The sequence below is a fragment of the Dromaius novaehollandiae genome, chromosome 12 (assembly GCF_036370855.1).
Source record: "Dromaius novaehollandiae isolate bDroNov1 chromosome 12, bDroNov1.hap1, whole genome shotgun sequence".
NCBI lineage: Eukaryota > Metazoa > Chordata > Aves > Casuariiformes > Dromaiidae > Dromaius > Dromaius novaehollandiae.
Window position 1 is genome coordinate 23,080,054 of NC_088109.1, and position 21,910 is coordinate 23,101,963.

The 21,910-nt window shown below is 42.1% G+C and overlaps 1 protein-coding gene across 10 annotated transcripts in view; it reads left to right on the forward strand.

Annotated features, from left to right (window-relative positions):
- Positions 1-21,910, forward strand: part of CHL1 (cell adhesion molecule L1 like) — a 148,160-nt gene that overhangs the window by 13,616 nt on the left and 112,634 nt on the right. For 5 of the 10 annotated variants that reach the window (XM_026110503.2, XM_064519221.1, XM_026110485.2 and 2 more), the window contains exon 2: positions 20,756-20,826. The exons of 1 other annotated variant lie outside the window; for it this stretch is intronic. The gene's annotated coding sequence lies outside the window, so the exon portion shown is untranslated. Of the gene's footprint in view, positions 1-1,619; positions 1,642-2,834; positions 2,855-20,077; positions 20,154-20,755; positions 20,837-21,910 lie in introns of those variants that run through there. 4 more of the 10 variants (XM_064519218.1, XM_064519217.1, XM_064519216.1 and 1 more) reach the window with 4 other exon arrangements.

Sequence of the window (21,910 nt, forward strand, 5' to 3'; positions counted from 1 at the left end):
AAGAAAACAATCCTGTAGAAACCCTGTTCTACTTTAGCCTTCTAAAGGCCAGGGGCTATTTGGTGAATTTAACTTTAGTTAAGTAAGATGAAACAAATCTATTGTGACCCACAGAGAAACTCTCATGTTTTAGATCATAGGCCATCTTTGAAATACAGGGGATTGGAAATTAATGTCTCCCTGGGTAGATTTATTCTGTAAGTGCCTCCTGCAAGGTTTCTCATTTTCCTTTGAAGCTGATTGTCCTGGCCATTTCTGAAGAGATACTAGGTTCGGCTGGATAAGGGCTTACCATGATACAAAGTAGGATGTATGTACGGTTAGTTAAATCACTTACTATTTGTGTATGTTTTGCATGGAATTATTTAACCACCATGGCAGTTCTTAGCAAAAGAAAACAGTTTGGGAGAAGGTGGGTCTTCATAGCATATATATTTTTTCCGAACTGTTTTGTGCAACAGGCAGTAGCCTTTGCCTTGGGCTTTTGAATATGATATTACTTTATCTTCCTGGAAAGTAATCAGTGTGCTGGCAGCATCTGACATGACTGGAAAGAAAACAAACAAAAATGAAGAAACCTGATGCAGAAAATATCAAATTTTTAGATTTATTTCAGAGTAATGAAAGTTGAAACTTGTAATTACGGTTTATAATGTATGTTTTCATGAGTATATAAGTGCACATACACCTTCTATTATAAATACATATGTACATGATTGATATCTTTGTCTTGTGCAGACACATCAGAAGTACTGGAAAGCTCTTACACAGTATTAATATTAACTGGCTCCTAATATTTAATTGTTATTTCTGGCTGGAGCTATGGAGAAGTGATTCAGTTTTTTATATTTTGGGAGATTGCTTTCAGTGGGGGTTCGATTATGTAGGAGAACATCTTCCAGCATTTGGCTGCAGAAGCTCACTGTGGCAGATGTTATGACTCAGAGCAGACACACCAAGATTCAGAGAGCTTTTTTTTTTCTTCATAAGTGGCTTGCCCCCAGGCATGTTTTGACAGGGAGGATATCATTTCAAATTAGAATGTGAATGTGGAGGTTTTCCAAAGCTACAAATTGCAGAGATTTCTCAGCATGACTCAAAGGAAAAAAGTGTTGTGCATGCTGATCATTTTCTGTAGTGGGAGGGTATTGCTGTAGCGTAACCCTGGGACTGAGACCGGGAGTTTATTGTTGTGTTGCGGATTTGGACACAAGAGAGGCAGTGTCCCCGAGTGAGCTGCTTTGACTTCGTTCTTTTAATAACCATTTTCCTTCAAGCCCTTGCTGCTTTGACCACTTCTGTTAGTTTTTTCTTAATTGATGTTGCAAATAGGGTAGGAATACAAAAAGTACTGAAATACTAGTTTTGATCAAGAAATGCAGTGAAAGGAGAAAAGACATGAAGCACAAGGAAGAGAAGAACATCAAAACTGTGTGAGGCAGAGTGAGCTCGTGAGAGGAGCACTGACTGCGCCGGGGCCAGCATCTGCGAGGGACTGATGGTGTTCCTGGCGCGTGATTTGGTGGCCACAGTTAGAATCCTGTGAAAGCTGTAGAGCAAATCTGCTTTGCTTCAAGTTTGCAAACCTAGAAATTGCTTTGAGATTTACGGTATTGAGAGAGACTCCCACAAGCATGCTAGGTGAGTAAATGAACAGGTCAAGGTTTATGTACTAGTATTAAGCGAAGAATAAAACACGGCATCTGTAAACTTCATAAATGCCAACATGACAGAGCTATTTTTTCATTAATTCAAAGACGGGAAGGATCTGCTTTGCCTACTTGCGTTGTATGAGAGCATTGACCAGTAGCAGATTCCTTAACTTTTAGGTATTTCTTGAAATGAAATTTCACTTCAGAAGTTGTATGATTTTCTCACCCTTTTTAATAAGAACTGAAAAATGCAAATAGGAAGATGACAATGGAATAGCTAAAGAGAGTCTATCATTGACTAATTTGAGAAAGCCTGTGTCACTGTCATGAGTGAGGAGAGTATGTTGAAAACTGTATTGTCCGCAGGTAGTCAGTGTCTTGCTGATTGCAGGTAGGCTGGGATTGTGATCAGTGGCTAAAAATCCCGTTTCCCTTACTTATTTTAAATGGTCGGATGAATCTCTGACATCATGAACAAAAGTATTTCTAAGAGGACAAAGGACGCTGTCTCAAAGTAGACGACCCAGAGGATGTTCCCTGCTGAAGACTTCCTCATGGCCACAAAGTGATGTCTGTATCAAGATCCTTGCTTTTCCCCCTTTGAATGGGGAGAGGTACAGTAAGGAGAATTCCTTCTTAATTGGGTTTTTCCCTATTTCAGGAAAGTTAATAGAGAGCACATCTGCAGATTAAATGAGCTATTGGTGTCCCTATGTGATGCATGTGTCTTTTGAGGTGAGAGATGATGAAAACCTTAAAATACTCTAGATCTTTCCAGTATTTTGGAGTTTCTCCTCAGTTTAAAACTTTCTTCTGAGTTTAAAAGCAGAACTCTTTCTTTCCAATGAAACAAAACAAACATTTCTTGCCTTAAAATCTCCACATTTATGAAACAGCAGTAACTAAAGTTTGAGGGCAGATTTTTAGAGTTTGAAGCTGAAATTGGAAGTACTGACTAATGTAGTCATGTGTGCAGTGGCTGGGGGCGCAGGGGAAATGAGTAGTGGGTTAGTTATAACTACTGTCCCACTAATTCCCAAATTCCTGTTTCATACTGGAAGTGAGGGCAGTGCTGTTGGCAGTGGGGGAAAAAAGAGGAAAAAAACAGACCTCAGGCCCCAAAAGGGTTTCCTCAGCACTCAGGAAGAGACCTTCTCCATTCCCCGGCCCAGCGAGAAAGACACTACACTCCAACTCTTCGAGTAGGTTCTGGTTTTCTGTGTTTATTGTCTGTCTTCTCCAAGTGCCAGTTTTGTTCAGCTCTTTGTTTATTCTCCTTTTCCGCTTTCAATGTGTGTTTTATGTTTCTCTGCTTCTCCCTTTTCAGTTTCTCTCATCCCATGTTTTTTTTTTTTTTCCCTAAACCTTTATCTCTTTCTGATGTTGAAATTCCCTCCTTTCGTAGCATAGCCCTTGACAACAAAAAATAATAGACAGATAGCACAGCGACTGCTTCGCTGGCACGTCCTCCTATTTCCCCCTCTTTTCCTTCACTGGGCAAGGTGCTGGACCGTGCGCCCCCGTGCAAGCGCCCCGGGCTCCTCTTAGTTTCAGACAGGGAAAGCCCTGGCTCGCGTTGGCTGGCCGATTGCGAGGGGCAGCTCCCGGGTCGAGGCTCCTGCAGAGCTGGGGCGTTGTGTGGCACCGGGGGGTTGTGCCGCCGGATCGCGGAGCCGCTGCAGTTGCACGGCGCGTATTTCTGCCGCATCCAGAGCAATGCTGGCTAGGACGCTCGGATGGCGATGTAGTACCAAAAAAGGGAATGGTGCTGATGAAGGACTGGTCTCATTCATGTGTGACTTCGGTTGGGACTTGTTAATGTACACTTACCTGGCTGGAGTCCTGGAGATCCCCGGAAGAGTCCTGCTGATCTGTGCGTGGGCAGGATCTGGCCCTCTGCCTTTCCTGCATTAGCCCAAGGCCCGCAGGCAGGTTCTTACGCGTCCTTCGGGGAGACCGGGACACGCGCTGCCTCTGTGTCACTGTGTTCGCGAGGTTTTTCCCTTCTGTGCTGAGATGCAGTGTAAGAAAGGGATGAGAGTGAACTCTGATGGGTTTAACCCGCAATAAGCCTGATGTCCTCAGGGAGAACAGAGATTAAAGAGCCAAAACTCTCTAGGAGATTGTCACTTGGCTAATGATGATAGTAGCCTGCGGCGGTTGGGGACGATATGGCTGATACTTAGCAGGGGTTGTGAACCAATTAGTCTGCTCAACAAAATACTTGGTCCATTGGGTGCAAATGTTAAGAATATTTATAGGGCTGGCTACGGAGTCAGCTAATCAAAACTGGAGAGAAGGGCTTCGGAGGCTGTCCCAGGCTCTGCAGAAACGCCGAGTTACAAAGTTGGCAGGTAAACAGATATTTGCCTGTGTAAATATTAGGCCTCAAAAATTATATTTGAACTCTTTCTCAGTTTCCTAGCGTTGTAAAATCAATTAGAGATGCTTAAGAAAAGCTAGAGTCTGCTTCCATACTGAGAGCTACCTTCGGCAGTGGTGCGGCCGCAGGTGAGCGCGTGCAGAGTAGTCTCGCTCCAGGTAGGCGTTGCTGCATCTCGGCTGTGCAGGCAGGAGCCCCTCGCCCTGACCGCAGCGGGTGTCATATAGGCTGGCCAGGGTACAACGGCAGCACCACAAGAATGATGATAATAGGCTAGATTCTAGCACATTGGTTTGCATTCAGCAGCCGCTTATCTGTGTGCATTCCCAATAACTATTTAACTTGCTTAAGTATCAAAACATTACTAATCAACATTGGCATCATAATCCTGTCCATTATATTAAAAAGGTAGAGTCAATACTATCTCGTAACCTCTAATAATGCAGTTGGAGAAGAAATGCAGTAATTCATCAAAATTCACAGGGTGGCTTTCTTTGTTAGTTTGCTAATTTATTTATTTGCACTTCATTGTTTGAAGTGATAAAATCATTTTACAGTTTTTTGCCCCTGTAATCTGGATAGGGCATCATTTAGTAGAAGCATTTCTGTTAAACTGATAATGTGATGAGAAAAATCCACAGGCTTCACTGAAAAAGCTTTTCAAAACCTGAGAATATCAATTCCTTTGATTTAAGACATAAATGTGGTTATACGTGTTTTGCAGAGAATGTGTGAATAGAACAACAGCCTCCAACCCTACTACTAGGCTTCTAACCCAGGTATTCTGGCTTGCTATTTTACAGCTGTTATTTTACAGCCAGCAATCCATTTGAAATACAGCCATTTTGGATTTGATGCTAAAGGTGATGTTCTCTAGTACTCGTCTGAAAAATCAAATGTTGAACTGGGGCATTTGTTGCACCTGGCAAGCTGTGCACTAGGGCTTTCTTTAAAATAATAATAATAATAAAGTATTAAAAAGTCAGGTTGCAGATTTTTCTGTTAAGCAGTATATGGGGTCTTTTGTTTTTGTTTGGTTGGTTGTTCTGTTTTTTAAACACACCCTCCTATATAAAAGCCTTTTTGTGCTGCTGCTAATCTGACTGCAAGTGCTTTTAAATGCAGTGGGTTTTAATATGCAGGTGTCACATCTGATGTATCTTATATATTGAAAATGACGTAATGTCTTTTTGGATCCTGAGAAGCATAATGATTATTGGTACTGATAATTGTGTTAATAGCTTTTTGTTGTTGTTGTTCATGTATGTATTAGAGTTGCAACATACTGGCAGTTAAATGGGTAAAAATGGTCTTTTCAGGAGGAAGATCCAAGTCTGTGGAGACTCTCCAGGGATCTCATTAAAGCGCTCTCTTCTTAATATAGTGTAGTGCAATAACAGCTATCAGAATCCCCACAGTGTGGTTTCCTGATAGGTTAGTTTACACAGAATTAATTGTCTAATTTTGCAGGCAACCAGTGCAGTGCACATTGATTTTTTTGCATTAGTCTTAGGTGTTCCTTTAATGGATTCTGCTGCTTTTTTTAAAATAGTTTTTAAATTCCACCTTCATTTACATCCTTCTGTCAGAGCACATGTTGCATATGAAGTATGATTTATTCTTATCATCTTTTTCCCTTCCATAGATAAGAATTGCTGTTAATTTGAGCAGTTCTTGCATAAAGCATTGGTTTTAAAGGACATAAATAAAAACATGCATCAGAAAAGCAAATTCAGATTTTACAAGGCTTCTGTAATTTAGATGCTCTGGAGACTAACCCTGCGTCAACACAATGGATTTCCCTTGTTCTCAGAGGTCAGCGCTGTGCTTTTACGTGGCACAGGAGAGGCAAAGAAAACACAAGCCTTGCAAAGAACAAAGAACCGTCAAGTTGCAGTCAGTTGGTACAGAAGCAGAGAGAAATGTGTTTGAATAAAGTCTTACTGGCTGTACTGGGAATTTGGCTTGAACAAGGATTTTAAATGTATTTGCAGGTTTCCTTCTTTAAGTGAAGATCTTGAAGTAGAATTTGCACGTAAACAGTAGACTTTTGCCTTTTTTTCTACACTGTTTAACTGCGTCAGAAACATGGAGTTACGCAGGATATTGTTTAGCTTGGTACAGTCAAAATGGCTGGTAAAATCACTGCAAGTCTCTCAACCAGCTACAAAAAAATGCCTTCCAGCTTAACTTGTCGTCGCTGTTGCCCTCGGGAGAGACGTGTCCTTCCCCTTACCTGCTCAGGCGAGGCTGTGTCCTGCTGTTTATGCAGGTGGGGAGAAGATGAGCAATGCCTGCTGATTGCTTGCCCTCTGGACCTGGCTGTACTCCTGGAGCCTGCTGAGATGTCTGCCCTGAGGGATGGTTTTCCTCTGTGGGGACCATCACAAAGTGCAAACAGCTGCGCCTAAGCTATCGCTATTCGCTTGTGATAAACACATTTGCTAGGGGAATTAGTGACTAGCTCCTCAGCTAGCGCAAGCCGGAGAAGTGACTGGAGGTACTTGCTGAAAGGGAGCTTCCTGCACAGGAGTCTGGGAGTACAGGAGGCAGGGAGTGAGCGTGCATTGGGTACGAGCTGGAGTAAATTTGGCAAACTGGAGACAGGTGGAAGAAATATAATCTAAATAGCAATAAAATATTGATAAGGCTGAAAGGTTGAAAATTGAAAAGGCTATATAAAAAAAAAAAGAAACTTCCCCAAGAGTGTGAATTTATGGCTGCTTTGGTTCTTCTGGTTCCTGCTGTGTCAATGTGGCGACTGGTTATGCAAACGTCTCCTGTTTCTGTAGCATGAAGCATTGGGTGGAAGGAGGGAGTGAGGGCTGAGGAGCTGCACAGAGGAGGAACAGGCTTCCGTTAATTAGGTATTTAGTTGCATGGGGAAGGGGATCCTTCAGCTGGGAGGAAAAGGATGTGAAACTGGAACACCACAACCCGTGCACATCTGCGGGGGGGGAGAGCAAGGCAGTTCCCAGGTGAGAGGATAGCTCAGGATAGCTTACGGAAAGCAAAACCAGCCAACGGATGGGCAAAACCTGGACTTTGCAAGGTGTGTGCTGTCAGCACTTGGATTTTCTCTTTCATTTCTCGTTTACTTGTGTGAAACATTCTCCAAGATGAAAACTGTTATTCTTTCTCCCTGTAAGAAGTGAGCTTTTTGGACAATACTGCCTTCCTCGCTGCCAGCATGTCTAGGAGGGGAAAATAGAGGTTAGTGAAGGATGAGATTCATTTTGCCTTCTCATTCATTAACTGTCTTTTTAGCTCTTGCCTCTGTTAAAGAAGTTAAGGTGCAATATAAGCTGTGGATTTATAACACAGTAGTTACTCCAAACTGCTTCTGTAAACAGGGATTGTTTCTTCTTGTTAGACACTATATGGGAAAGAGCCAACCTAGGGGCCACAGCATGGGGGCAGCCCACCATACGAATGAGGTGTCTCTGTTGTGTGACCAAAGTGCAGTTGTCCCCAGATATGACAGTGGTGCAGATGTATGTTAACGTGCCCTGGCTTGACCAGATGTGAGGCCATTTGCTGTTGTGGGGCACCTGAAACATGAACGTACGACAAGCCGCCTGGTCCTGCGACAGGGCTTTGAGGGCATGGGGAGCTTTTGAGTGCCGCTTTAGGGAGCGTTGTGTCCTATCCTGGCACCACTGGTAACATGTGCATGTTGCTGTTGTGTCAGTTGTCTCAAAGTGTTGACGTGGTATACTAAATAACACTTAAGTAGGTCTTTTTCCATTCACATTTTCCAAGGTGAAATCCCGACACAATTGAAGTCACCGAGGCTTTTGTCATTGACTTCAATAGGCCTCAGATTCCACCTCGAGATTCCATAGGAAGAAGAATAAATTGCTGCCGAAAACGCAACTTGCTGACAATGCAGTGGGAAAGGGTAATTAGCAGTCAGTCACGGAGCTGCCATCCGGTTTGCCTGATGAATAATAGAACTTGGTTCTAAGTGATATGTCGCCTTCCAAGCGGGTAAAATGATTTTGGCAGATTAGCATGAGTGTAGGCAGCCAAGAAATATGGTTTGGAAAGCAAGTGTGAGATGAATTCTAGACAGGAGACATCAACTTTTCAGTCTGTCTGGCCTCCAACATCTACCATATAGTTTTACAAAAACACTAAGACAGACAAATGTTGAGGATCACAAACAAAGCCCTGGAACAGAAGCCGGTGGTGGTGTTGAATTGGGATTCATGTTCTTAAAAGAGCATGAGAGAGATTTAATTGAATACCACTTCTGCCTGTTTGTTTCTTGCCAAAAATAATTTTGGAACTGGTTACTGCATGGCTTGGGCTCTGTTGTAAGGATGGTGTTGAAAATAAAAGGGTGGTGGACCATGTTTTATGAACTTGCGCAGTTTCCATACATTGAGAGCACGTTCAGAGGTGACGCTGGATTAGAGACCTTGAGTTCATATAGAGGGACTGGAGTGATGGCTCAGCTGACAGAGCTGGCCGTTGGGATGAAGGACAAAGACAGGTACTTGATTCATTGAGCTATATCTTTTGAGCAAAATGAACAACGATTAAAAGAAAAGAAAGAAAGCCCCAACTAATTTTAATCATTAATTTGTTTGTAGTTGGTCTTAATACTGCATGCAGCTTTGTTAGATTCTGTAAGAGCATAAAGGCAGCACTGTAATAGTGTGTCTTTCAAGCAGGCCTGTTTATGCGTCGTGATTGGCAAAGCTATTGACTTCATATTCTTTCATGTTCTTTATGTTCCCTTCTGTTTTGATGTTATCATGCAGTCATCTTAGCTACGTATTAAACAAGAGACTACTTCAATATAAAATGATCAAAGGGGTAAAGGAACACAGGGTCTTAAAGAATATATGGGGAGTGCTGGGAGAGCGATAAGCTGAATTTAAAGGCTTTTCAGGCTGCTTAATTCCTGCTTACATTTCTGGTGCCACCAATAGGCAACAATCCCTTTTTAAAAAATCTTTTACCAAGGACTGACTGGTAGAATCACTGTTCTAAGCAGAGTTTGGAGAGTAAAAGGCCACCCTGAAGGTCAAGCCCTAAGAGATTTCCTCTAAGAGCTCATTGATTCTACTAGATTTTGACTTGAAAAAAGACCAGTCTTTCCTAGATCAGCAGCTTGGATACAAGTGCCTTAGTATCTGCCAACACAGAAGGCAGGAACGAAAGTGTAAGTGCAGGAAAAAATAGAGAAAGATGCTGTGAAGCAGGCAGACAATGATTGCAGTCTCTCACTTGAACGTTTCAGAATGGTGACATTATTAGCTACTGGTCCATGAAAACAGAAAGTATTATTTTATCAGTTTCAGAAATGGACTATATTAACAGTGAAATTGGGCAGAATAAAGATTTATGGTCATATCCTCAGCTTGAGTAAACAGGCAAAGGACCTCTACTTTTAATGGAGATATAAGGGCTCACTGCAGCTGAGGATCAGGGCTATAAACAGGCCTGGTTTTTTTCACATATAGAAATGAATGCATGATTGCAGTTCCTAGATGCCTAGGCCAAGATTATAGAACGTAATTATCATTATTCTGCACAAAAATTAAGAAGTGCATATTTTGCCTCTCAAACCTTATTATAATATTGGCTTTGTAAGTTGTCAAATGCTATAGTGGTGATTAGCAAAATGAATCTGAGAGCCTACCCAATAAACAAACTTTGTATTTGCACTATTACCCACTCCTGTGATATTTCAATTTGATTCATTAGAAAAATTAGCATTTTTATGGACTAATTAAGAAAAAAGTCAGTTGTACCTTTTGTAACATACAGTGATTTTCACAGTTTAGTAAAGCTCAATTGAAGTGAAGCACGAACTTTCCTAGAAAAAAGAAGAAAAGCAAAAGGGTTATTCAAATTAACTCAAAAGATTAGGAAGATAGAAAAAAAAAGTTGAATTAAGGTATGATTAGATCAGTATAACATTGGCAATGCATCCATATTTGAATTCAAAATTCCAGACTTTTCAGTTATTTTGGTGCCTCAGACAGTAAATATATTTTAAAAGCTGTCACTAATCCACCGTATTTTTTATGACAGTCATGAAATGAACAGTAATGAGAATGAATAGTAATGAATGCATTATTCAGTATGTATAAATACTGAGTAATTGATTTTTATCATAACTTTATATATCTCACTGTCAGTCCAAACATTTTAATTTTTCTCTTCTCTTTAAAACCAGTTGAAGTCAGGTTTTATTAAACCATAGCTGTGCATTCAAACATGTCTTACTTCTTATAATGTTACACTAATGAACCAGTTACTTTTGAAGTTTAGTTCTAAATATGCATGTGTGTCCTTTCCCTCTCACGTTCTGCAGTTGCCAGGAGGGTTAAAAAAAAAAAAAAAGGGTATCTGTGATTAAACATCTGAGGCCTTACTTTTGCAAGGGAAGTCTTCTTTAGGTTTTCTTCTTAGAGGATGGAATACCATATTTTAATCAATGCAGGCGTCCCCTGTTCTGATCGTTACATTTAGATAATGATCTTTATTTACAAAGACACAGAGCAGTGAACTCCTCATTTTGGGCTTCCATAGGCAAAATCTCCATCTTGCACAGAGGGTACAAGTTCAATTAGGCATTTTGGTGTCATGGGAGGTTGATTGTGCTTTAATTGGCTCCAGCTGACTGGCTCTTAGACTATGATATTCTTCACCTGCAATTGGTTGCTTCTCAAATATGTATGGAATTTTTTATTGCATTTGTAAATGTTGCACAAATGCAGAATAATTTATTTCCAAATGATTCCTTACAAGCAAATGCCCCATGATAAATACAAGTGAAGGAGAAGCCATTAATATTGTATAATAATTTATGTTAAAAGGGACCTTTGGAGGTCATCTGGTCCACCCTCCTGCTGAAAGCGAGACCAACTTTGAAGTTAGATCAGGTTGCCCAGAACTCTGTGCAGCTGAAAACAGTAATTAGTCTTCTCTTCTTAAGGCTGAGCAAACACAGTGTTCTCAGCCTCTCCTTATATGTTATATGCTGCAGCTCCCTAATCATCTTGGTCCTCTCTGCTGACTTTTGCCAGTATGTGAAGGTCTGTTTTGTAACAGGGAAACCAAAACTGGACACTGTATTTCAATGCAGTCTCACAAGTATAAAGGGGAACAATCACTTCCCTTGCCTTGCTGACTGTGCTCCTGCTGATGCTACTTGGTGTGTGGCTGGCTTTCATCACTGCAGGGACACGCTCCTGCCTCATGTTCAACATGTCCCCAAGCACCCAGGGTTCTTTTCTGCAAAGCTGCTTTCTGTCAGGTGATGCTGTACTGCAGTGTGGGTACCAAGTGCAGGTCTTTGCATTTATTTTTGCTGAATGTCATGAGCTTTCTCTCAGCCCATTTCTCCAGCCAGTGGCAATCCCTCTGAATAGTAGTTCTACCCTGTAGCATATCAACTGCTCCCTCATTTTCTGGTGTTGTCTGGAAGCTGGCTAAGTGTGTATTCCCTCTCATTGTCCAAACTGTTAATGAAGACATTGGGTAGTTAAACAGATGGCCCTAGAATCAGCCCCTGAAGAGCACCACTCATAAGTGGCTTTAAGTTGAACTTCACACTGCTGACCATTAATCTTTGAGCCCAACACTCCAGCCACCTTTCCACCCAAACTGTAGTTTACCCATTTAGTCTAAATCTCCTCAGTGTGGCTGCAAGGATATTGTGGGAGGCTGTGCCCCAGCCTTGTGTAAAGTCAAGGTGAACAACAGCCACTGTTCTGTCTTATCCACTTATCACAGAGGGCAATCGGGTTCGACAGGCCCTTTTGCCCTTGAAAATCTGTGCTAGCTGTTCCCCTTCACATTGCTGTCCTTTATGTGCCTGGAAATTGCCTCTGGAAGGATTTGTTCCATAATCTTCCCTGGGATTGAGGTGAAGGTGACTACGCTTTTGTTCCTTGGATATTGTTCCGTCTTGCTTTTCAGGGTGGTGATGACATTTGCCTTTTCCAGTCATCAAAAACATTCCCCAATTGCCACAGTCTTTCCAAGCTGGGGACAGCAGCCTCTCAATGATGTCAGCCGGTTCCCTGCACCTTTGGACCATTCCATGCAGATCCACAGACTTGTATATGTCTGGTTTGATTAAGTGGTCACAAACTCAGTCTTCTTCTATTGTAGATGCTACTTTGCTGCCCCAGATGAAGACATTAGGAGCATGAACCTGGGTGGCCTGAAAGCAGGCCTTGCTGGTAAAGACTAGGGCAAAAAAGTCATTGTGAATACCTCATCCTTTTCTGTGTCCGTTGCCGCTGGTTCCCCTGCCCCATTCAGAAGTCATGCCACATACTCCTTTGTCTTGTTTTTTGCTGCGGATGTACCTATAAGCGAACCTTTCTTGTTGTGCATCATGGCCCCTGCCAACTTCAGCTCCACGCGAGCCTGGGCAGTGTTTCTGCAGTCCTCCTGGGTAGCCTGTCCCCACTTCCACCTTCTGTTCACTTTCTCTTTGTGTTTGAGCTCAGTCAGGAATTGCACGTTTAGCCAAGTCAGCCTTCTGCCACATCCATGTGACTCCCCACGCATTGGGTGGATTGATCTTGTGCATTGAGGAGGTTTTCCTTGAAGATCAAGCAGCTCTCCTGTGCCCTTCTGCCCCCCAGGGCAGGCTTCCATGGCATCCTGCCTGCTCTTCCCTGAGCGAGCCAAAGTCAGCTCCCCTGCAGTCCAGGATCAATATTCTGCTACTTTCCTTCCTCACTTTCTCCATAGTCTTGAACTCCACTGTCTTATGGTTGCTGTATGAAGGCTGCAGTCAGCCGTCACCTCCCCAACCAGTTCTTATTCATGAGTATTAAGTGCTTCAGCAGAGCACCTCCTCTAATCAGCCCATCAGCACCTGCATCAGAAGACTGTCCTTGATGCACCCCTGAAATCTCCTAGATTGCTTGTGCCGCACTGGTTGCCCTTTCAGCAGACATCAGGGTGCCTCAGGAGGATCTGTGAAGGCTGTTTAAATAAGGTTTCATCCACTTCCACTTCTTGATCAGCTGGTCTGTAGCAGACACCCACAGCAGTGTCCTTGCTGGCCTCCTCTCTGAATCTGACCTATGAGCACTAGCTCTCAAGCAACCCATCACCTGTTTCATGCAGAGCCCTAGGCATTACCAGCAGTGGAATAAGTTTTGAGAAGTAAATCTGATTCATCAGTCTCTTCTGAGGAAAATTCTGTTTTCTGAGCATGAATTTTAACATCTTTTAAACCTATACTTACTTTTCCAGTAGAAGCATGGAGTTTTTGTCTGCCAGGTAAAATACTTCAAGTGTATTGGACTCCAAGTGTTTGCGGTACCATACTAACTTAAACATATGCTTAAATACTGTTCTGGATGGAAGGTTGTTGGTATAGAGTTTTTATGCATTTTTGTAGACAGAAGGAGTTAATAGCATGCTTCGAGTCTGAAGTGCCAATGTAGAGCACTGTTTGGACTGATTTCATAGATTTTTTTCCATTGCACTTTCCTCTTTGTGCTTTCAGCAGTTCAAAAGTTACAACGCTGAAGTGGCCCATCTTGACCTCAGTCTTATTTTGTGTTAATAAAATGCCCTGTGCTATTACTTACTGGTTATGCCATTAGCCTGGGCCTCGGAAGTGTTATTTCTGGCTCTGTAATTACCCTAGTGCTGCAATCTCCCTATCTGCGTTCGGGCTGACAAGGCTTTCCTTCTTTGTAGAGTGCTTTGAGACTTGCTGATGAAAAGTGCTATATAAGGGTTTGATATTGTTATGTGAACAAATATTACTTTGTTTCCATGGCATAACCATCTAACAAGCAAGCAGAGAGCTCATGAGCAAACCAAGAGTAGAGCTGGACAAATGAATTATAATGAACAACTTAAATCTACTGATTTTCTTTTTCCTTCTATTTCTTTCTGTTGATTTTATTTTTTCCTTCATTAATCTCCATAAGTCAGTCTCTAGACAATAATTTTTAGTTTGTAAATCAGTTGCTATTTGGGTTTGGAAAGTTTGATTGTTTCATAGCTTTACTTATCATTTTAGAGACCAAATAAACTATCTGTAAATTTGTATCACCAATAGCAGCCTGAATGTAGAATCACATATTACAAGGTTAAGTTTCCAGTTTCAACACTGAACATTTTTCAGTTGCATCTAAAATGCATTTCCATGAAAAAGTCTTGAAAATTACAGATTAACATCGAAGAATCTTTAAAATGGGGGAAAAGTATTTCTTCACTAAAGCTATACTTTAAATCTATTACGAACAGGGCACCAGCAAAACTGATGGTATTAAAGAGTTTCAGAATCCTTTTCACGTTGTTTGCAGGTAGATGCACAGGTTGAGTGGAAGGGGTGAAGATCTTTCTGTGTTGGTGTGTCGTTAAGGACTGCTGTCTTATGATGGGCTTTTGGTATCTAGAGTGAGAGAAAACATCCTTGGTTCAATTCGTACCTGGCCTGCTTGAAAACTTTTAACAACTGCAGAGTATCAGGGAACTGGTTTGTCAGCTGGTGTAAATAACAGTAGCTTCGGTGGAACTATGCTGTTTTGTCCCAGTTGCTCTAGATGATCTGAGAATGTGGTTTTTGGCATACGGGTGTGAATAACTGAAACTTAATTTCAATCCTGAAAATACTGAAGTAAGACTTCTGTCTGCGCTCTCTTCTGAACGCCGGCATTGCCCGAGGAGTGCCGGGGCCATCTGGAAGATGGACTTGTGTTTTGTCTTGCTTTTTCCTTGACTGGCACATGGATTCTCGTGGTGCTGCACCACCGGTTCGGGAGCAAACCTCTTCTGATCACACACAGAAAACCGTGCACTGTTCAGTCTGCATGTACACTGTATTTGGAGAGTGCAGGGCAAGGCTGTAACACACACATGAATTATGAGTTAGAACATTATTAAAATCAAGTGAAAGCGTGCTCTGTTCCTTGGGGACTTGAAATGGAAAATCATTCTAACTAATAAGCAGATACTAAGTGTGCCAAATTTTACCCCAAGGTATGTGCCGGCTCCTGTGGTGCTGTCGGTTGAGCTCGCTGACTTTTATTGACTATCAGGAGTTACTGAGCCAAGAGGCAAATATGGACAGAGGTGATTCTGACCAGCCACAATTTTCCAGATGGGACCGTAACACCTGGTGTTCATCGTAAATTTAAACTCGGCACCTATGTGTGTGTCATGGCATTGGGTTTAACTGCTGCACGCTGACCAGCCTTGATCGTGTGATGGTGTTATGGATGAGACCTGAATGCATTTGCACAGACCTTGACATTTTCTTTAGGGAAAATATCCGTGGTGTGCCTCGCTAGTGAGAAGCCTAAGAGGTTAAGTGTGTGTGCATGCGTGTTTTTTTTTTTTTCCTGGTAACTGATACAGCAGCTTTTAATACTGTGCATCCGTATTGCTGAGATCACTGCAGAGCTAAATTACGTACCTGCAAATGACTATTACATTTCTTATGCCTGAGCAATCATGGACCAGAATCTGGCCCAGCATGCTGGATTTATAAAAACTTGTTCATGGCTACTTTCTTTTATTGGTACGGTAAATCACAGAAATTGTTAGCAAAGATCATGCGATACTCTCACAGAGCTGTGATTAGTATTTCAAGGTTCTTTTTGTATTACAGTAACCTTTTTCTGGAATAAATAAGCAGATATTTGAGGAAATTTGCAGCATTGTGTTTATAGTAATTTTGATGAGCTACCATATTCTAGATGTGAAGCTGAACCAAAACAAATATTTCATTCCTTTTTTCCTGGTGGAAAACCTAAATATTGGCAAAATATGTTTAGTAAATTGGATACATTAATTCTGTTCCTGTAAAGTTAATACTTTCCTACTGTTGCTAAAAATAAAATAATCATATTATTTAAGAAGTAGAAAAACATACTGTTACACTGGCTGTTCTCAATAGCAGTGTGGCCGTGTTGCAGTGTATACATAATGCACACAGGTAAAAAAAAAAAGATCTCAAATAGTGCTTTTCTTTTTAATAGCTCAAAGAGCCTTTCTCTTTTGCATTTTTTTCTTACCTGTTTTAATTATATGTGCCTGGCATTAGCCTGAAGATGTCATCGCAGATACTCCCTTCAGCACAGTCGGGTTTGTGTGGAATCCAACCCTCATTACGTGCAAGGACAGCAGTCTCTTGGGAAGAAAGCAGAAACGCGTCCCTTCCTTTGCCTCCGTGCTGGCCTCCCGGGGGGAGTGCCGTAAGCAGAGCCACAGCACGCTTTTGGGGAGGGTTTAGGGAGGCCTCCAGCCCCAGTGGGATTTGGGGATGTATCTCGCTTGGTCCAGCTTCCAGTGTGGAGTGGCACGTTACAGGCCTGTGCGAGGCTCTGCGGAGCCGGTGCGCTGCTGGCCCCGGGAGCTTGCGCCGGAGCAGGTGGCAAAGCGCTCCGGTGGGGAGGGCATAGCAGTACCACGGCGTGGAAGTCTGCAGCACGTGCAATTGAAGTAAGATTAAATATTTTTCACAATGTATCTGAGCCTGATTCAGGGGCTCAAATGCATGAATCAATGAAGTATCTTCTAGGAGAAAGTAGTAACTGGCTGGATGGGACACGAAGGTCACCTGCTGCAGCAGGGAGCACGCATCCCTGCTTGCGTCTATTTTTCCTCTTTAGACGCTGGGACCTGAAGCCGAGAGGGAGCCGCTGGAGCTGCCTGGGCCACGTGTGGTGTGGCCAGAGGTGGCGGCTGATGCCAGAGCTGCTCCTCACCACAGGATTTGCTCCCAGCGCCTGTTCCACTTGCAGCAACTGGGCTGCTCTAAGCCGCAGCAGGGCCTGAGCAGGCCCCCAGCTAGCTCGGCGCAGGGAGCAGGGATGTCTTGAAGCCATCTTCGTCCCCTGCTGCTTCTCCCCTTTTCTGCACCAAACAGAACTCAGCTCAGAATATCAAATTCTGTGAGTGGCCAGCCGAGTGAAATCAAATGTGAGCTGCGTTCCCTCGCTCGGAAATCTATCATCTCCCTCAACCTTTTGGAAAATTGAAAGAACAAAGTGACTGTACTTATAAGATACAATAACAATAAAATGCCATTGCAAAGCAGGGAGTTGAAGTAGCGCTGGGAATCTGGACAAACATGCAGGCATTTTGCAGGTATATACAGAGGGAAAAGATTACACTTTTATTTCTCATCTTTAAAAATCCCAGCAGATTTACAAGAGCAGTGCACATAACCAGTTTTGATTCAGACCACAGTCTCAGACAGTCATCGTAAATCCAGACTTAAAAGCTCGTGTATTTTTCCTATCATGTGCAAGGTTTGAAAAACCAAGCAGTAGGTTAAGTTTTAAGCACAGAATATGAGACAGTTGTTTCCATCAAGGCATATGTTGTTTCAGTAATGCTTTCTTTTCCTTAATAGCACTAAATGCAGTCCTTGGGACCTTTTTGCAGCTGCAGATTGCCTGCAGCGTAGGAATGGCCACATGCATACTTGTGTGCACAGGGAGGTGCAGTAGGGATAACTCTGCCCTGTTTGGGAAACTGTAAGCACGTAGCACAGTGTCACAAAACATTTTCCATAGCTCTTTGTGAAATAAACCTTCTGGTTGACTTTTAAACTAAAGTAGCTTTAGTCAGATAGATCACCATTTGTCTAAGTGAAGGAAATGAGCTGTCTGCACCTGTTGCACAGGCATCGCGCAGGGGAGGAGTGGCAGTGAGCTCCTCCGGAGAGCGTCCTGTCAGCCTGGAAGGGCTCTGATCCAGACCACGGAGCCGTAACTCTTCCTTCCCGTTACGGAAGAGGCTCGAGGAAAATGTTTGATTCCCTTCACCAGATGATACATATTGCCAGGACCTTGGATTGCTTTCCCCAGGGAAGTGCGGTATCACTGCATATCATGGAGCACTGGATTTGTGAGTGAGGTAGACTGTACAGATTTATGGTCAACTTAATTCCTTCGGTAGGGCAGTCCTGGTAGCTCACTGATGAAAGCCGAAAGTGATACCCGTTAGCAGGCTTTGGGTGGAAGCTGCACTGAAGTGAACTCTGTTGATACTGCTCTCCTTTTAATGCTAAGCATTTGTTAGTATTTCTGGGAAGCGATGAGTTCTTGCTGTAGGCTTGTACCATGCCTGAAACAACAAGAACCACTATCATTCACGTGACTCTTATGAACATAACACAAAATATTTAGCAAGCCACACCAAGTTCTCGCTACTGTATATTAGTTTTTCCCGAGTTTTCCTATACTTTTCCCTGGAACCATTTGTGGTATAAATCCCTTCCTTCATTCTGTAGGCTCTGTTTGCCCTTCCTGTGCGCCTACAGTGTGCTGATAGCTTCGGTGCTCCAGACCTTCTCTCCAGGAAATTCTGTTAAGGTTTTCTTGTAGCAAAAGCGAGTAGCCCTTCAAAATGCCTTTATCAGCTCTGCTCTCTCCTGCTGCAGTTTGACTCTGTGCTTTCTTTCATGGATAGCTGCAATTTAAGGCTTACCAGATCGATAAGTCCAAGTTGCACAATGTAAGTGGGAGAAGCAGGCAAACAGCTGCTGAAGGTAGGAGGTGGTCGATTAGAAAGAATTCAGCTATAAAGCACTTGTGTTACCATCCTTTTCTGTGATTTCTGAGTTGGGTCGGGGGGGAGGGTCATAATGCCCTCCTCCCTCAGTATCCGTGGTTAAAATAATGGTGAATTTTCTCCTTTTCTGTGTGTCTAAATAAAAACTGAGTTTTTTTTTTTTTTTTTTGAGATGTTTAATCAATATGCTTTGGTGTACATAGAGATAGCTGGGGAATACGTAACGTCAGGAAGTCTGGACCTTATGTAATAACAGCAACACTGGTCTTGAACTCTCAAAATCCAGTCACGCGGTAAACTGCGGTCAGCCTTTGTTTTACTCTGTTTCTTGGCTGGGTAGTTTGAGGGGCATAGGGATTTTCTGCTGTGCTTTCCCAAGTTATGAACTGGAGCTGTGGTGATTGCCTGGGGGACCGGGTTTGGGCTTGCCATGGCTTCTAGCTGCAGCAGGGCTCACAGTCCCTGCACTAGCTTTGCCGAGTTATACCCAGCTGGCCCAACCTCTGTGTTGGGCCGTTTTACTTTGGCATTACAAATTCCAGTTACTTTACTTTATGATGGTAAAGACAATATAAAAGGCAGAGTCGTATTGCCAGCAGGGAAGTAAACATTTCTAAGCTAACGCCTCCACAGAAGTCACAAAGGACTAAGGTCCAGCTGAAAGTGGAATTCAGGTTCTTAAATACTGCAGAGCTTTAGAAAATGATTTTTGTGGACATCAGAAACTATAATTTCTTGACAAAGGGGTCGTACTTTGAAGTATATGCACTAGTGTATTGTGTCCCAGTGAAACTGGGCACTTCTTCTGAAAGGGGCGTTTATGTAAATGTTCTGTGTATGCCCATAACCACAGAAACTGGATGAAAGACTGAAGAGATGTGTGTGACAATAAGCGTAGATACATACATCTAAGTATGCTAAATTTGGGCTATATATGCACCAGAATAGCCAAGAGATATTAAAATACAAATTTGAAATGTTGCACTAAGGCGGTGAATGTGCACGTGTGTGCGCCTTGGAAAAAGGGATTGGGTCTGTCTACGGGGAAATAAGTCCATCGGCAACTGGTGAAATGAGACCAGATAAAGAGATTATCAAGTAGTGACAAGAAAGAAAATAGGTTAGCTGAATTTCTCTTTATCACTTCTTTTCCCTTAAGACATCTCACTGAATATCTTGTCATTCATACAGAGAGTCTTGAAAGTAAATCACTCTTAGAGGTGACCCATGCAGGAGGGAGGGAGGAAAAAAGGGGGGCTGCTGCTTTTGCTCCTTTATCACATAGGAATATGGCCTGGAGTTTATACTGTGTGGGTATATTCCCTTTTGGGTGAGCAAGAAAAGTGGTCTTAAAAACCAAAGTCTTCCCGTTCTTTCTTTGCTTGCTTGGGCACATTGCAGAGCATCCTGCGAGGACAGCGCAGCAATTAAACCGGGGTGCCCAGCCTGCCAGCCAGGAGGAGGTAGCAAGGCAGCACTTCAGGAGCAGAGGTTTACCACCCCCACGCATACAAGAGATGGATACAGAAATGTAGCTCTTTGGCAAGATGCTTGAAGTGGGGGGAATGTTACTGGGGAGGAAGAAAAAAAAACATGTAAGGAATTTGTTTCTTTTTGAATACACTTCTCTTTTACAGGCCTTTTTTATATTTTATTTTAAATGAGAGTTACTATGAAAAATCATTTTGAAATCTTGCATCGCGTTAGCAGACTGTAGCAGTGCAAGACTGTAAGTGATGATTGATAAGGTGTATTATTTATGTTTGTGTGTTATCTAGTGATTCCAGTGAAAACTGAGTCTTATCTGTTCAGGTCTGTACAGACACTTAATAGGCTTTAGAAGACTTGTAAGTAGACAAAAAGGACAAAGAAAGGGGAAATAGAGGAGCAGAGAAGTAAAGTGACTCATTCCAAGGTCACAAACCAGGTCAGTGTCAGCTTTAGAATTAGAATCAGGCCTTCTCACTTCAGCTCATTTTTCTATTCCATGGAGTACATTGCTTCTGTTATTCAAATACAGAAAAAACTGTCCTTTTCCGGTTAAATAGAGGGCATAGAGAATGAGGTCAGAGATAAATTCGGTGATATGGAGAAAAAAAGGAAAACAAAGGAATGTTATTGATAAAGATGCTATTTTTAGAGAAGTGTAACATCTGATGTGCCCTTATTCAAATCACAAATTTGTGTTTCCCTCTAGATGCAGTAAAGTGGGGAGAATGATTCCGATGTAAAACCACAAATTGACCATGCGTTGATGAAGAAGCAGCTGTATGTACTGGTTAGAAATATTTTTTCGATAAGTAGTTGTGTTTTGGATGTATATTCTATCAGTATTTATTTCTGAATCATAATAGTTAGTCACTGTAATTATTTTAGACGTATTTCATACCTCTTTTATCTTTGGTATGCATTCTATAAAAGCTTAAATGTTTACGAGTATGTGTGTACATACATGTAAATATTTGTACATGTGTAGATTATGTTCTTGAATATATGATTCAAATTACTTGAAGTATGCAGTCATATTTTCAAAATCTGAAAGCTCTCATTTCAGATACAACTTTTGTCTGTTCTTTTTAAAAGTTAAGTAAACAGTCATTCATTATTATACAGGTAGGTGAGACTAAGCTAGGCTTTATCCTGTTGTAGTATCTAACTGGTGAAGAGCTTTTGGGTTTACATTAAAAAAAAAAATCAGATCTGTTTGGTTCTTCAGCCTGTAAGAAAATGTGGTGTAATTATTCTATTCTTCTTATTTCAATGGGAGTCCTCCATTCTGCGTTCTCGTAGCTGGTAACGGTTGCCATCTAGGCAAGTGAATGACATTCACGTCATTCCAGACATCTGAGGAGACGGATCTGAAGTGGTGGATCTTGCCTTTCTTTAAAGCGCCCCTGGGGCATGTCAAAAAGAAATAGAGAAAAAGCATGGCCTTAGCAGTGACATTGCCATCAGCCGTTGTTCAGTGAAAGGAGGTCTTGAAGCCATGGAGTTATTTATGTCTGGGGCTTTCCTAGGATCTATTGTCACCAGGGGATTTCAGTGCCTGTGGACCCTACCTATAGCAGGACGTGCCTCTGAGGAAATAACCATGCTAGCAAGGGAGTTTTATCTATTATTTTTTAATCCTAGTCTCTTAAAATTTGTAATTTTGTGTTCTGTTTTTTGTTTGTGGCTGATGGAAAGGGGGCCTGTGCTGCCAATGCGTGGAGTTTAAATAGGCATTTCCCATTAATCTTTATTAATGGGAGCTCTAATGCTAAAAGCTTTGTAGATAATGGGAGTTATTTGCACCTTAACTTTCTTTTGAGATATCATTTATTGGGATTTTCTGTATTCTGCGTAATGGTCT